This window comes from Macrobrachium nipponense, chromosome 46 (genome assembly GCF_015104395.2).
Source record: "Macrobrachium nipponense isolate FS-2020 chromosome 46, ASM1510439v2, whole genome shotgun sequence".
Classification (NCBI taxonomy): domain Eukaryota; kingdom Metazoa; phylum Arthropoda; class Malacostraca; order Decapoda; family Palaemonidae; genus Macrobrachium; species Macrobrachium nipponense.
In genome coordinates, this window is record NC_061106.1 from 21320083 (window position 1) to 21334727 (window position 14645).

The following is a 14645-nucleotide window of genomic DNA, read 5'->3' on the forward strand; positions in this document are numbered from 1 at the left end:
TGTTTTAACTGCTTATGACATAGGGTAAGCATTTAAATTCACTGATCAAGCTTTTAATAACAGCACTGATATCAGGTATCTTTGCATAGTTTTCCTCCCCTTTTGTCGATAATCTCGAGGCAAGTGCCAATTTTCGTTCGAAGCTGCCATGACAGCTGACCCATCGATTTTTGTCGAATCTGAAGCAGGAATGCGGCGTCATCAGGCGCTAACCTCACAGTATACAACAACGAAAGGTCCAAAGCAGCCATGTGCTGTGCGCATGCGTTAAAATTACAATGATGCTCTCGAAGGCTGCTCCTTTAACAGCTACTGCCAGAACCTTTTAAGTCCTCCGCGTAAACAACCAAACTTCGGTTCGCCTTTCAGCAAGTTTTCGATTTCAGCCGCAGAGGAAACTGGCATAAAAATCCGAATAAATTTGCGTTAACCACGAGTGTAATAAAAAATCATAGTTGGAATAGTATTAGATTAGCAGCTGTATGACTCAACACTTTGTATGTAGTTTTACCGATTTTGCTTATCTTATTACTATTCTTTTCAGAATGTTGACTCGGAATAACACTGAGAATTTTAAAGATAAGGCATCGAAATCCTGCTATGGCATCGAAATACGAAATAGCAGGAGGCAGATGGGAGAAGGAGAACTTCAAAGAACCCCTTACCTAAGCTACTTATTCGGTACTGAAAAAAAAAAAAAAAACTCTCGGTACAACCAGACCACGAGTAATTGTCCTCCCCCACCGCCCCCCTTTTTTTCCCTCTTCTCAAAGGGTTCCAGAGGAAAGTTCTGGTGCACCCAAGCCCTTAAGGCTCTATCATCTTAAGAGGTCTAATTTTAGTCATTATGAACCAAATGGGAAAGTATTCTGCCAAACCATGTGTAATTAATCGTACATATTTACTTTCTCTTGACACTTTAAGGGATGTGCGATAAGTGTACAATTATCAATATACCTGGAACTGTTATAGTTACCAATTATTGATACAGTGTTTTAATATCTTAAACACTAACAATTTTTTATGTAACTATGGATGAGTCTCCAAATGATAATCAGACATTAACTTAAAACTAAAATCTTATAAATCACGTCAAATGATCTTCAAATACCTTGCTGCTGCTGCTGCTGCATTGTCAATAGTAGCGTAATAGTGGTAGTTCTTGTTGTAGTGTTTCTCCCTACCTCTCGTCTTTGCGAACTAAAGTAAGTTTTGAATTTCATTTCAAGACTTATTAGGCCCCGTCCACACGGCCGAGCTTTGCTCGACGAACTTTGTTCGATGTGACGTCAGAAGCGGGGAAACCGCGGCAAATGGCTGACTTTTCTCGCTGTTTCTCCGTTTCTGACGTCACATCGGACAAAGTTCGTGTGGACGGGCCTTAGAGATCACGCCATTCACGGACTTTGTCAGACTTTAGATTACTGATAAAGGAGAGAGATAGTTCTTCGTGCCAAGACGTGCTCCCGGAAAATTGGCATCTATCCTATTTTCCCAGGTATTTTTCCATACCAACCATTTTCTGAAGACATTCTTCTTGATTTACCAAGATATTTAAATATATATATATATATATATATATATATATATATATATATATATATATATATATATATATATATGTAATAGTTTCTTTGAAGATTCACATTAAACAATCATTTCTCTATACTAGCGATCATATCTAAAGTAAAAGTAAAGGACGAATAATCAGCAAACATAAGTAGCCTCTCATTTATCAACGGATTTATATATATTGTAATGGACCACCATTATTGGTCCTACAAGGTAAACCAAAAGAAGTATCTGAACTGGATTAAACTAGCAGCAAAAGGACCCGACAAAGGAGAAAGGTAAAAACAAAAAAAAAATAGTGCCCTTAAAATTTATTATAGCAACATAGTATTTAAAACTTTATACAAGGTGTTATACAAGGTGTCAGTACAAAAGTGAATAGCATTAAAATATCCAAAAGGGAATATACAAAATTACTTAAGAGCACCGTAACAATCCATAAGTCAAATAATGAATTTTACCAAAATTAATATTGATTGTACCAAAACTAACAATAAATACAACTTTGACTGCAGAACATTCACGTTATATTCAATGTTATTTAAATCCATAGGTCAAAATTAAACATTCGAAATATAAACCAGTAGCATTAATCTAAATTATAGTAATGATATTCAAAAGTAAGACAAACTCAAAAGTTAACCACCAGCACCATATCATTCTAAATCACCATATCATTCGAAATATGAAAATAATAAACATCACAAGTCAACAGCAAAACTCAAAATTAGTCTGCATCAAGATAAAAAAGTGTTATCCACCAGCACTTAAAACATCAAAATATACAAATAACATCACAAGTGATCAAAATGTTATATTATTTAAGTACGTGGCCTTCAAACAATTCTGAAAATTGTGCAAAACAAGGCATCATGAAAACTATGCAAAACAAGGCATCATTAGGTTAACCTAAAAAGGTCACTTCACTTTTAAGAAGATTACAGCTTACCTCACAACAAACAATCCTATACACTAGGATTGTGGAAGGTAGCCAATAAGGCTACCTTCCACACAGTGTCACTCCCCACTCCCCAGCCAACAAAAATACACCAATGCCGCCCAAATAAGTCACACTCGACATGTTCTCCATACGACGAAGACACACCAGTGCTGCCCAATGAAGTCACACTCGACATGACATTCTCTCAACGACGAACACGCGTTCGTTAATGTTGGCCAAAAATTGCGAACCTCCAACTTGGAGTCATACTGCGTGCGATGGCTTCACACCAAATAACCAGGTGTCCAATACCTGACGATGCCCCATACTAATCCACAGGTAATCATACCTGATGCTAGAGTCTACTGCTGAGAGATTTGACTGCCTTTGACTGTTTGACTCCTCTCACACCCCGCATTCCTCCAGCGACACCTCGGCTGCCAACGTGGCAAAACAAAAATAAAGGAAACAGCCATACTATGATTGTTCCTTTATATCAAGCACTAACCTCATAATTATAACAATTATATGTCTGTACCTATGGTACATTCCAGAATCGCTAGTCAATGGATGATGTCTACAAATGAAAATCAGATCTCAACTGAAACTAAAATCTTATAAATAACGTCAAGAGCTTCAAATGCCTTGTTGTTGTTGCGGCTGCATTGGCAATCGTGTGCGGACAGAATGTCGAAAGACAGAGTGTCGAAGGACAATGTGTCGAATGGACAAAGTGTCGAACTGACAAACTGTCGAACAGACAAAGTGTCGAACTGCCAGTGTCAAATGATAAAGCCGAAGAGAGAGGAGAGAGAGAGAGAGAGAGAGAGAGAGAGAGAGAGAGAGAGAGAGAGAGTGAGAGAGAGATAAGTATCCAATTGACTACGGACTGAAATTAGTTGTTATCAAATTAACTTTTAACTATATAACAATGTTTGCATTGATATATCCTTTTCATATTGATTCTAGAAAGAAAGAGACAGAATAAAGTATCCAATTGTCGAATTACTTATCAAAATTACATTCGATGTCATTCAAACAAAAGTAAAGTATTCAAAATTTTATTTATAAAGAAATATAAGATATGAAAATAAAATGTATTGATGTATTTAAAAAAACTTTTTTTATCAAAGAATTACAATCATTCATCAATATTAGCCTAAAAGCATTAAAATTTTTATTTATGTGAAAATATAAAAGTATGAAAATACAAATGCATTGATGTTTAAAAAAACTTATCAGTAAAGAATTACAATTATTCATCAATATCAGCTTAAAAACTTAAGAATTTTATTTATGAAAAAATATAAAATATGAAAATACAAATATATTAATGTATTAAAAAAATTGCATCAATATTTGTTTAAAGATTGTGAGCGATGGCTCTGAGATATTCTAATCCAAGATTGACGTCGTATGTATCAAAAATACTTTTTAGTCTTAAGTTAAGGATAGCATATTTTTAATATTTTTTTCTTATATCTCTGCCTTGTCGAATTTGTTCTAGAATCATTTCAGTACTGGCCTGCTGCATACGTAGTTTTCGTAAAAGCTTGTCCTCTCTAGGGTGGCAAATCTTACTCTTCTATGAAATGCATTATGCCAACCTTCAACGGAGTTATTGGTCCAAGGCAAATCGTTTGCCACTCTTTCGTGAATTAACCATAAGTCAATTTCATACAATGGCTTTCTTCTCCTTCCCCTCTGAACGATTCCCAGCCATGTAGCTTCAAAATATTGTAAAAATTCTCCTAATATTTCATCGGGTTCTTCATCCAAAGACTCCATTAAATTATTGGACAGAGCACAAACATCACAGGGAGGAACAAATGCGAGGGCTTGTATTTGCTTTATAATAAAAGCATTATTGCGCTCGTTTGGTAGAATGGAAATTTGAATTGAAACGTTTGAATCTAGAAGGAAGTTAGCTGGTAACTGAAGCTCTAACAGAATCCATAGTGTATATATGTAAAGGCTATATCAGTGTAAACAATGTTATATAGCTAAAGGATGATAACAAGTAATTTCAGTCGTTAGACAATTTGGTACTTTATTCTCTCTTTCTCTCTCTCTAGAATTGATAACAACTAATTTCAGTCATCAGACACTTTGGTACTTTATTCTCTCACTCCCTATCTTCGACTTTGTCATTTCGACACATTGTCTGTTCGACACATTGTCAGTTCGCCACATTGTCAGTTCGACACTTTGTCCATTCGACCCTTTGTCCTTCGACACTCTGTCTTTCGACACTCTGACCTAATACCATTGGCAATAGTAGCAGTAATAGTGGTACTATTGTTTCTCCCTACCTTCGGTCTTAGCGAACTTCAGTAAGTTCTGAATTTCATGTCAAGACGTTTCCAGATCACGCCATTCCCTGTGACTTCGTCGGACTTGGATTACTGATCAAGGCGATAGATCATTCTTCCTGCTAAAGGCGAGCTCCCGGAAAATTGGCTTCTATCCTAATCATTTATACTGGTATTCGAAATTCTTTTAATGATAACAAATATTTTTAAGAAAATAGAAAGAAACGAGCAGCTATTAATTACCGTGGATGAATTACCTGTAATTATAACCTGAAATAGAATTCTTAATTATTAAAAACATGCATATTATTTCCACTCTATATAATATATATGATAAAACTGAACGTGTCTCTACAACCATTTTCTGAAAATATTCTTCCTGATTTATCAACGGATTTAGATAATAATATATATATATATATATATATATATAATATATATATATATATATATATATATATATATACATATATATATATATATATATATATATATATATATATATATATATATATATATATATATATAACACTTCCTGTTTCTTTCAAGATACAAATAAAATAATCATTTTTCTATACTAGCGGTCATATCTAAATTAAAAGTAAAGGACGAATAATTAACAAACATGCGTAGCCTCTGTTTATCATTGCAATAATCCAGAAAAAGCAAAGCGAGCTACAGTTTCATGATTAATTAATTCTTCGTTGGCAACGAAATATTTAAAAACATTTGATGTGGATTTTAAGTTATCATGCTGCCTCTTCTCCTATCGTTGGAACGTATTTGTTTTTTTCAATTTCAGTCGAGTTCAGTCTGAACTAATAAAATCTGTGCTCCTATTGAGTTTCTCAGTCATGTGTCTATATTCCTATGGAACTAAATAAATGATTTGTAATAAAATTGACACACACACACACATACACACACACACACAGGAATGAGTTTGGGAACTCCACGCCATTCTCCTCTTGGCATATACCCACTGCAGCCAATTTACGAGCTGGTTAATAAATTCCAGCTTGAGTCAACAGAGACATAATTGCTTTTAAAGGAGCTTAGCCAGTTTGAGGTCGTCTGCGGATCTAGGGATTCTTTATTTCATGCCCTCTGAAGATAACTAGTTTATTGGCTGCTCTATTGACTAGAGGAGGAAACTTAATGGGAGAAGAGAATTGGCGAGGAGATTAATTTTAGACTCGGAAAACAGTGTTGCTTCTACGCATTACCCTTTGAGTTAATCCTAATTGCACTGGAAAGGCATAAGGGTTGTCTTATGCGGTGCATTGCAGGCATTACTTAAGGTTCTTTGCAGCCTCCCTATGGCCCCTACTTGCAACCACTTTCGTTCCTTTTACCGTACTTCCTTTCATATTCTCTGTCTCCTATATTACTTTCCACCCTCTCCTTACAACTGATTCGTGGTGCAACTTCCTGGTTGTCCTTCTGTTGCACCTTTCAAACTTTTACTTTCAATTTCCGCTTCAGCGCTGAATGACCTCATTGGTACTTTGGCCTAAATTTTTTATTCAGTTCAATTAAATTCGACATAAGGATTGCGGAGGCTTTTTTATTTGCTTTATTTATAGATACATTAACATTTTCTCCATATACGTAGACATTGCCAGTTGATTTTTTTTTTTTTTAATGAGGTAAGTTTGGAAAACTTTCGTTGAGGAAATAAGAAAAATAACAGAATATTTAGAGCTGAAAAATGAAAAAACTTCTAAAATTAGTCTATTACAAATTATATTTTATTTTGTAATAGCATGATGATACTTGAACAATTGACATGATACACGAGCTCAATCGTCTTTATTCAATGTCTCCTGAATCAATCATAGGAGTTACTGTCACCTTTCATTAAATGAAATGAAAAGGGAGAGTACAACAGCGACTGAAAGGTCTTGATTAAGACAGTTTAGATTAAATAAATATCCAGATGGAAGAGTTATTGGTTCGGTGCAGAAGTAGGACTTACAAACCAGTGCGTTAAATCTCTACGGTTTTCTTTTTTTGGTTTTGCTTTTTTCCCCCACAGAATATAAAATACACGACAGGAAGAGCAGAGGCGAGTGCAAGCTTGACGAAGACCAAAAGAGAAGAATGCAAGAATAAATGCAGGATACTTGGAGAAGACAAAGAGTCAATTGGTGATAATAAGAGGAAGTTACTGAATAGTTAAATATTGAAATGCGAGAAGAAAAGTCAGTGATACAAAGGATGAAGCAATGTAAGTGTCGGTGTTTCTGTAACAGTTGTAAAATGGAAAATATCCAAACAAATTAAATGTTTGAAGTAATGATATGAATTTTCTGTTGACGTGGATTGGCTCGGGGAGAAGAGCAAGAAGGGCAGATATATGAATGGAAAGACAGATATCTGTCACTCAGTGGAACTTTTAAAAGCCAGCTTTAGAAAATGAAGTTTGATTTAACTGTCTTTCGTAGAGGAAGGAAGGAAAAGGAAACAGGAAGGCTAGAATTGACAGAGGTCGATGTGTTACAATATAGGTCATTAGTGATCGAGAGTAGTAAAGAGTGCATAAAAGATGAAACTAACGATCTATAAATCAGATTCATAGATAATATTATATTAAAGCTTCTGTGTAGAGCCTGGAAAGGTGATTATACCTGTTTCTTCAGGAGATGCCAGACGAGTTTAGCCCTGATTCATCCCTCTGCTATAAAATCTCTCTAAGAGATTAGCCTATTCACGGGAAAGGATAATTTAGCCATAAATTTCACAGGGTTTCCTTTTATGCTTTCGACACTAATGTAGTATCATTTTCAATTAACCCTCAGCGTGGTCTGTAGCTCCTCATAACTTTATCGGGTTAGGTGTTGTTGCTCGTAGATTTTCTTATGAAAATATTTCATGTAACGAATGTACGTACGTTAATCACCGTGATGCTTATATATGACTATATTGGTTATCATAAAATTCAAATTCTATTCTTTCGCTTTTCAAATAGACTTTTTGATTTAAAACAAAGAGGAAGTGGACTTATAGTGATTGTTTTACAATTTCTCTTATTTGCGAGTTTTATGTTACTCGTAAATTCCGTTCGTTCTAAAGCAAAACAAACACTAGACACTATACAGCTTGCGTGGTCCATAAAAACAATTTTATTTATACGTATAGAAAGTAGAGTTTAGAGAAGACCGTCCAAATTCATGGTTGCCTAGATTTTCTGTGATGAAAAATTGCCGCACAAAAATGACAGTTCTGTTTTATTGAACCCCCTTCGGAATTTCGAAAAATATTATGAATGGTTTGGTGTTCCCTCGCATTGTTAGATGACCTGAAAACCTTTGCAGTTAAATACAAATTTTGCGAGAGGAGCAAATGGTTTGAAATTAAGTCTAATATATATTCCATTAAGAATCTGCATATGAAATATTTCTTTATGAGCGGAGATTATCGTGGCCATTTAGAGCACCGTGCTTTAATGTTTTAATTCAGTAAAATACCCTCATTCTTGTTAATGGAGAGGGGGGAAAGATAGAGAGAGAGAGAGAGAGAGAGAGAGAGAGAGAGAGAGAGAGAGAGAGAGAGAGAGGCGTAGAACTGAATCCCTTTCCCTAACAAAAACCATTGCCTAGAATGTCCGTGCTATCCCGTTTACATTTTACATTACTGATGAAACACAGTAACTGTTTGTCGTCAATAAGTAAGACCAACTCTTTCCATAATAACAGCGTACAAGTTATACTCGCAGTTGCTTCTTGTAATTGTCTTAATTCATATATAAATAGGATCTCCATAAATTTACTCTATTCCCTGCTGAAAAGTGTAGTGGTGATGTACACGGGTTGGTTTTGCACCCATTTAAGCTTCTGGTATGGCGGGCGAAAGTAGGATTTAATCTCCTTGTTCTCTCTCTTGATTTAACGCTCTGCAAATGAAGTACTCGTATTTTAGGACAAAATTAGAGACTGAAGTTAAAAGTTCTTTGTGGAATATATATATATATATATATATATATATATATATATATATATATATATATATATATATATATATATATATATATATATATATATATAAATATATATATATATATATATATATATATATATATATATATATATATATATATATATATATATATATATATATAATATCATAAATGTGTGTATGTGTACATATGTATATATATATATATATATATATCTATATATATATATATATATATATATATATATATATATATATATATATATATATAGTATACTATATATATATATATATATATATATATATATATATATATACTATATATATATATATATATATATATATATATATATATATATATATACTATACATTATATATATATATATATATATATATATATAGTATATATATATACATATATATATATATACATATATTTATACATATGTATATATTTTTGATTTTAAATCACGAAGATATAAAAAAACCTGATGTTTATACGAGCAATTGACAGCCACGAAGCAAAATTGAAACATTGGAGATGATAAGTACTTTCGTCTTATTACCAAGTCATTGTCACAGCAACTCCAGTGTTTCAATTTTCCTTTGTAGCTGTAAATTTGTTCTATAAATGCATATATATATATATATATATATATATATATATATATATATATATATGTATATATATATATATATATATATATATATATATATATATATATATATATTATATATGTAAATGCATGTAACGGGTACAGCACATATCAAGAGTGAACTTTTTATATATATGAGGGGACCTTATGTCATCAGCCCAAAGAAAGACTAAACTTGAAAACTTAACCAAACTTCTTAGATATTCTGAGAGATTGGACGAAAAATGTCATTTTGAATCATATTTAATATTCATCTTCAAACTGAATTGTCATACAAGGAACACTTTCCAGAAGACGTTTGTCAAGAATAAGAACAAATGTGGTTCAATTCCATAAAGAAGGAATAATAAATTCATGACTACTTGGTGTCTTTGTAGGTAAACAGATCAATGAAAATAACCAAAAATACGAATGACAACAAGATTCCAGTGAAAGAAGAGAAAACATAACGAAGGAAATTTTCACAGTTAAACGGCGAAAAAAAAAACTTCATATAATCATAAGCAGGGAAAATTATTTCTATCAAAATGAGACCATTTTATAAACGTCTCCCAGGAAAACTCGTTAAACATCAAGAGCTTTAAGTCGTTCAAACAGCGAGTGTTAGAGTTTGAGAAGAATTTATGCTATAAATTTCTTGTACTTTCCTTTTAAGCTATTTAAATGGGACCTTGGCGACCATGGGCCAGGAATACGATGGCAAAGACATTACAACCCCTGAATCTTTCATAATTACTGTAATATGATTAATAGACATTTAGTTTGCTTATATGACGCTCTAAGAACTAAGAGCATACGATATCTTATAGATTTAGCTGTTTACTTAATTTCTGTTGCAGTTCATATTTAAAAACGATGTATTTGATATCTAAAATACTACTCTTATAGCAATATGATGTTGTTGACGTCTGACCTTAAAGCTAATTTCCTTTTTGAAAGTAATTTTTGATACTGAACTTGATATTAGAATATGAAAATATCCTGAGGTTTAATTCGTTGTCTACTTTAATCATAATTTTAACTAGTTTCCGTCTTTTACCCATTTTGATTGTTATAACGCTCAAAAACAATGTTTTTACCGTACACTAATGGACTTTTCGGAAAAATATTGATGAAACGTTTGCAGATAATCCCTCCGCTCCATAATCTGTTTTAAAAACTATATTTGATGGTTAGATTTCGTAATGACGGTGGGCCTGGAATAGTCCTGACCATAGAGATACTGGATTCAGAGGCATATATATTTCACAGGATAATCTAAGCATTATCCAAGAGCGGTACAATTCCATTTATAATACACTATAATGAACTGCACCTAGTTCATATTGTATTTTATTTACCCATTATTATTGTATACCAGGGGCTCTGGTACGAGAATAAAGCAGATGATTTACCTCTACATTATGTATGTGTAATAGCATACATACATGCATTAAAGCCCACTATGCACACACACACACACACACACACACACACACATATATATATATATATATATATATATATATATATATATATATATATATATATATATATATATATATATTATACAACGAATAACGTTGTTTTATCTCCTGAGTAATTAATAATAATAATGAGTGACTGGTATACCATAATATATGAAAAGTAAAAATGAAAGTAGTATCAAGCCCAAATAAAGCAATGGTAAGACAGAGAACAAGAAGACTTTAAAGCCATTAAAAAATACTTCAGTGACTTCTTAAAATCGCGCGTAGAGAGAATGGTCTCACCAACCCTCTATGTTTTTCCTTTCTGAGAACTTTACGTTTTTTTTGTTGTGTGAAGTAAAAGCAACAACAGAAAATCGAGGATTCAGAGGCGTTGGGGGTGGTGAGGGGGGGGGGGGGGGGGTGGTGAAGGGAGACCCGAGTGACGAGCCTCCCCTCTGGCTCAAAAAAGAAAAAAAATGTAAAAGGGGGAAAATGCAATTTTTTCGCCCGAAAAGTCGTGTCTTTCTACTATTTTACCGCCGATATATTTCTAAAGAAACAATGCGTAGTTTTTTCTTACGTTTTTTTAATAATATCCGAGTGTTTTTACTTCGTGATATGAACAAAATTGGCAGGCAAACAATACGCGTCTGGAATCGGTTGTATAACTGAAAGAGAGAGGAAGAAATCGCATCAAACGATTAAAGGCGGAAATGAAAAATGAACCAACCTTTTTACTTTCGTGACTAGAGTGTTAGCTAATTTAAAAAGAGTTCTCTTTGGAGCAGCGTCGACTCTAAATGAAGACGTTTTCAATGTTACAAAAAGAAACTATCAATATTCTTAACAGTTGGTTGACAGCGAGGAGGAATTTCTTATGGTATCTATCAAAGAGGGTTCTGGTCTGAGCTGAGGACCTTGAGGAGAGATAATTATAAAAGAAAGATTGTGGAATAAAGACATTGAAAGGATTTTTATGTGTGATTCATACAGAATTGACAAATAATGAAGAAGTTCAAGTTTACTAAAAAGATTTAATTATATTAAATTCTGATCCTATTTGCGCTCTATGACTATGCAAGTAATTGCACTCGAATCAGGTCTTCACTTTCGTAATATTCCAACCATCTTCCCTTAATTAATGAAAAGAAAATCGAACCTCGAATTCACAGGGTGGGAGAGACAGAGGGAAGATGATTACACATCAGAGAACCAAACGGAAGGTCCAAGTCAAATAAATTATTATTCATTCCTCGTAGAAAGGAAGATGTGATATGAGCCGAGAAGGTCTTCAGGCAATGTCCGCACCAACCTTTGACCTTATCAATTCAAGAGTCAAACTCTGAAACTAAACAAAGAAGATATTCCGACCTTCTTATTCCAAGAGAAATTCGTGTTATTTAATTATCGTTGGATGACATTGCTGGAATTTCCTCTGGCTCTAGACTTTATTCAAGGCTCAAAGTGATTTACATTCAGATCCAAATATCTCGCAAAATCATACTGAACAGTTCGAGAAATTTCCTTTGTGAATGAATATTTTAACAATGGTTAAGGTCAATTGTTTATTTTTATTCTGAGTTAGATCCACTGACAATTGTAGCTGATTCCCAAAACTCTTGAAATATGGCCGTTGAGTATACGCTATAAATAATAACCACTAGAGAATATTTCTTATTATCTATCAACCGTTTTATTAGCTTCTATTCCTTTATTTATTCTGATATTTTCTACCTTGATTAAGTCTTCCATTGAGTAAGTGAACCTATGAGCAAGTAGAATACAGGTTTGAAAACTAAAGAAATTGTTGCATATCACTTTCATTCTTAAATGTCTCTTGATCATCTCGCTTCGGACAGTATTTATTGACTGAAAGAAAATTATGTTGAAGTCCCTTTAATCGGTCAAGAGAATGTTTTGTTTTGTTTTCTTAACTGAGAGTTGCATGGAAAAACGCTGACCTGATGAGACAACTCGTAGACTCTTTCTCGGAGGTCACGCTCACCCTAAAGTTTAGTTTGCTTAGGCCACTTAGAAAGAATTCCCGACACAAAACTCAGAGTTGAGACGCGCGTAAAGCCCTGGCTCGCCTCTTGTATTTTAGAAAGTTAATGGTTTCGGTTCCCCAGTTTATTCAAGCTTTTGCCGGAATTATCGCATCTCATGCTGAAGTCTCTCATTACCAGCAAACTAATGAGCGCACCGACATATCAAATGACAAAGGCAATTATCATCACCCATCGCGACTCCAGGCTCACCTCGGTTTCGATAATGCCCGTTAACGTTTTTAAGGGAATTCATAATGTACTATTAACGTCAGTATCCCTAATAAAGTATGGATCTGGACCATTACTAAGTTACAAATTACATTTTCAAATACAAAGCAGATCTCGAGTACACTTATTGCTCTCAGTGTCCATTTTATAAGCGTATTTCTTTATTACATTTTTGTATATTTTACTATTTATCTGGTTCATCACCTTATCGATCTATACAATCCGCTTCGCAAAAGAAGTCCATGAGATAATGTAACCTAATTGTTACCCACCTAACGAAGAATATGAAGACCCAAGGGGCCACAACTCGTGGTGCAATCACCGGTTGTCTGAGGCCGCCATAAAATGCGACATTAGGAGCACGACATACTAAAGGCTCTGGCTAAATCTCCCTCATTAGCCCTGCCCCCACGCCGATTAAAGTTGGAAATTATAACTCCCAGGGGAACTTAGGACTTCATGAAACTTATGGCTGGGTCTCCCTGTGAGTGTCACTTAGTAGGCCGTACCTGATGTCATTCCAGGGGCTTTTTCGGCATAAGATTTTGCAGTTGCCTTTATGCGAACATAATTTTTGGTATTGAAAGTTCTATTTTGAAGCAGAGTTAACGGAGTGGTTATACTTCAAGATGTTCACGAGGAAGGAACTGAAAAAATATCTTTTCATGAGAGAAGGAATGCACTTGAAATATCCAGTTACCTAAACAAACATACTTCCAAGAAAAACAAAGTATTTAAGTCTTATGAAAATAATAGGATCAATGACGTATTCCCACAAAAAGCCAAATTCGGTCAATATTTTCAGCTAATGATTTGGTCGCTGCTTTTAGGGAAAGAGAAAATAATTAATAGTCAAGTTTACTCAAATCCTCAGCATCTGCATTATTCTAGTACCTTTGAACTGTTCATAATTCCTATAGATTATGTACAGTTGTCACAGTGAGGGTTTGCACACGAGGGCAGACTTATATGACTGACTATTGGACGTAGATAGATAGAAAGATAGATAGATAGATAGATAGATAGATAGACAGATTAATAACGTGAAACAATATTTTTCCTGATTCTTTTGAAGGGGGAAAAGTTTGATGATGAACTCCAGGCCAAGTGAATACGTAAGAGAGAGAGAGAGAGAGAGAGAGAGAGAGAGAGAGAGAGAGAGAGAGAGAGAGAGAGAGAGGAGAGAGAGAGAGAGAGTTGTTTGATTTTTAGAGTTGCTAGAGTAGAGGTCGCATAGATCCCCCAAAGGGCATGAAAGGAATGTTGATTCGATTAAAGTGGAATCGCTGAAGAGGGGCAATAGATCTTCGGAATAATTCCAACCTGCGGCGCCAAGAAAATTATAGAATTTAATAGAATGTGGAGGTTGCAGCACCACCACCAGTAGTAGTAATGGTAGTAGAAGCAGCAGTAGTGAATGGTGTGTTGCATGGCAGTAGAGAGAATTCCCAAGAGAACGTTTAGAAAGCCTGAGTTTTAT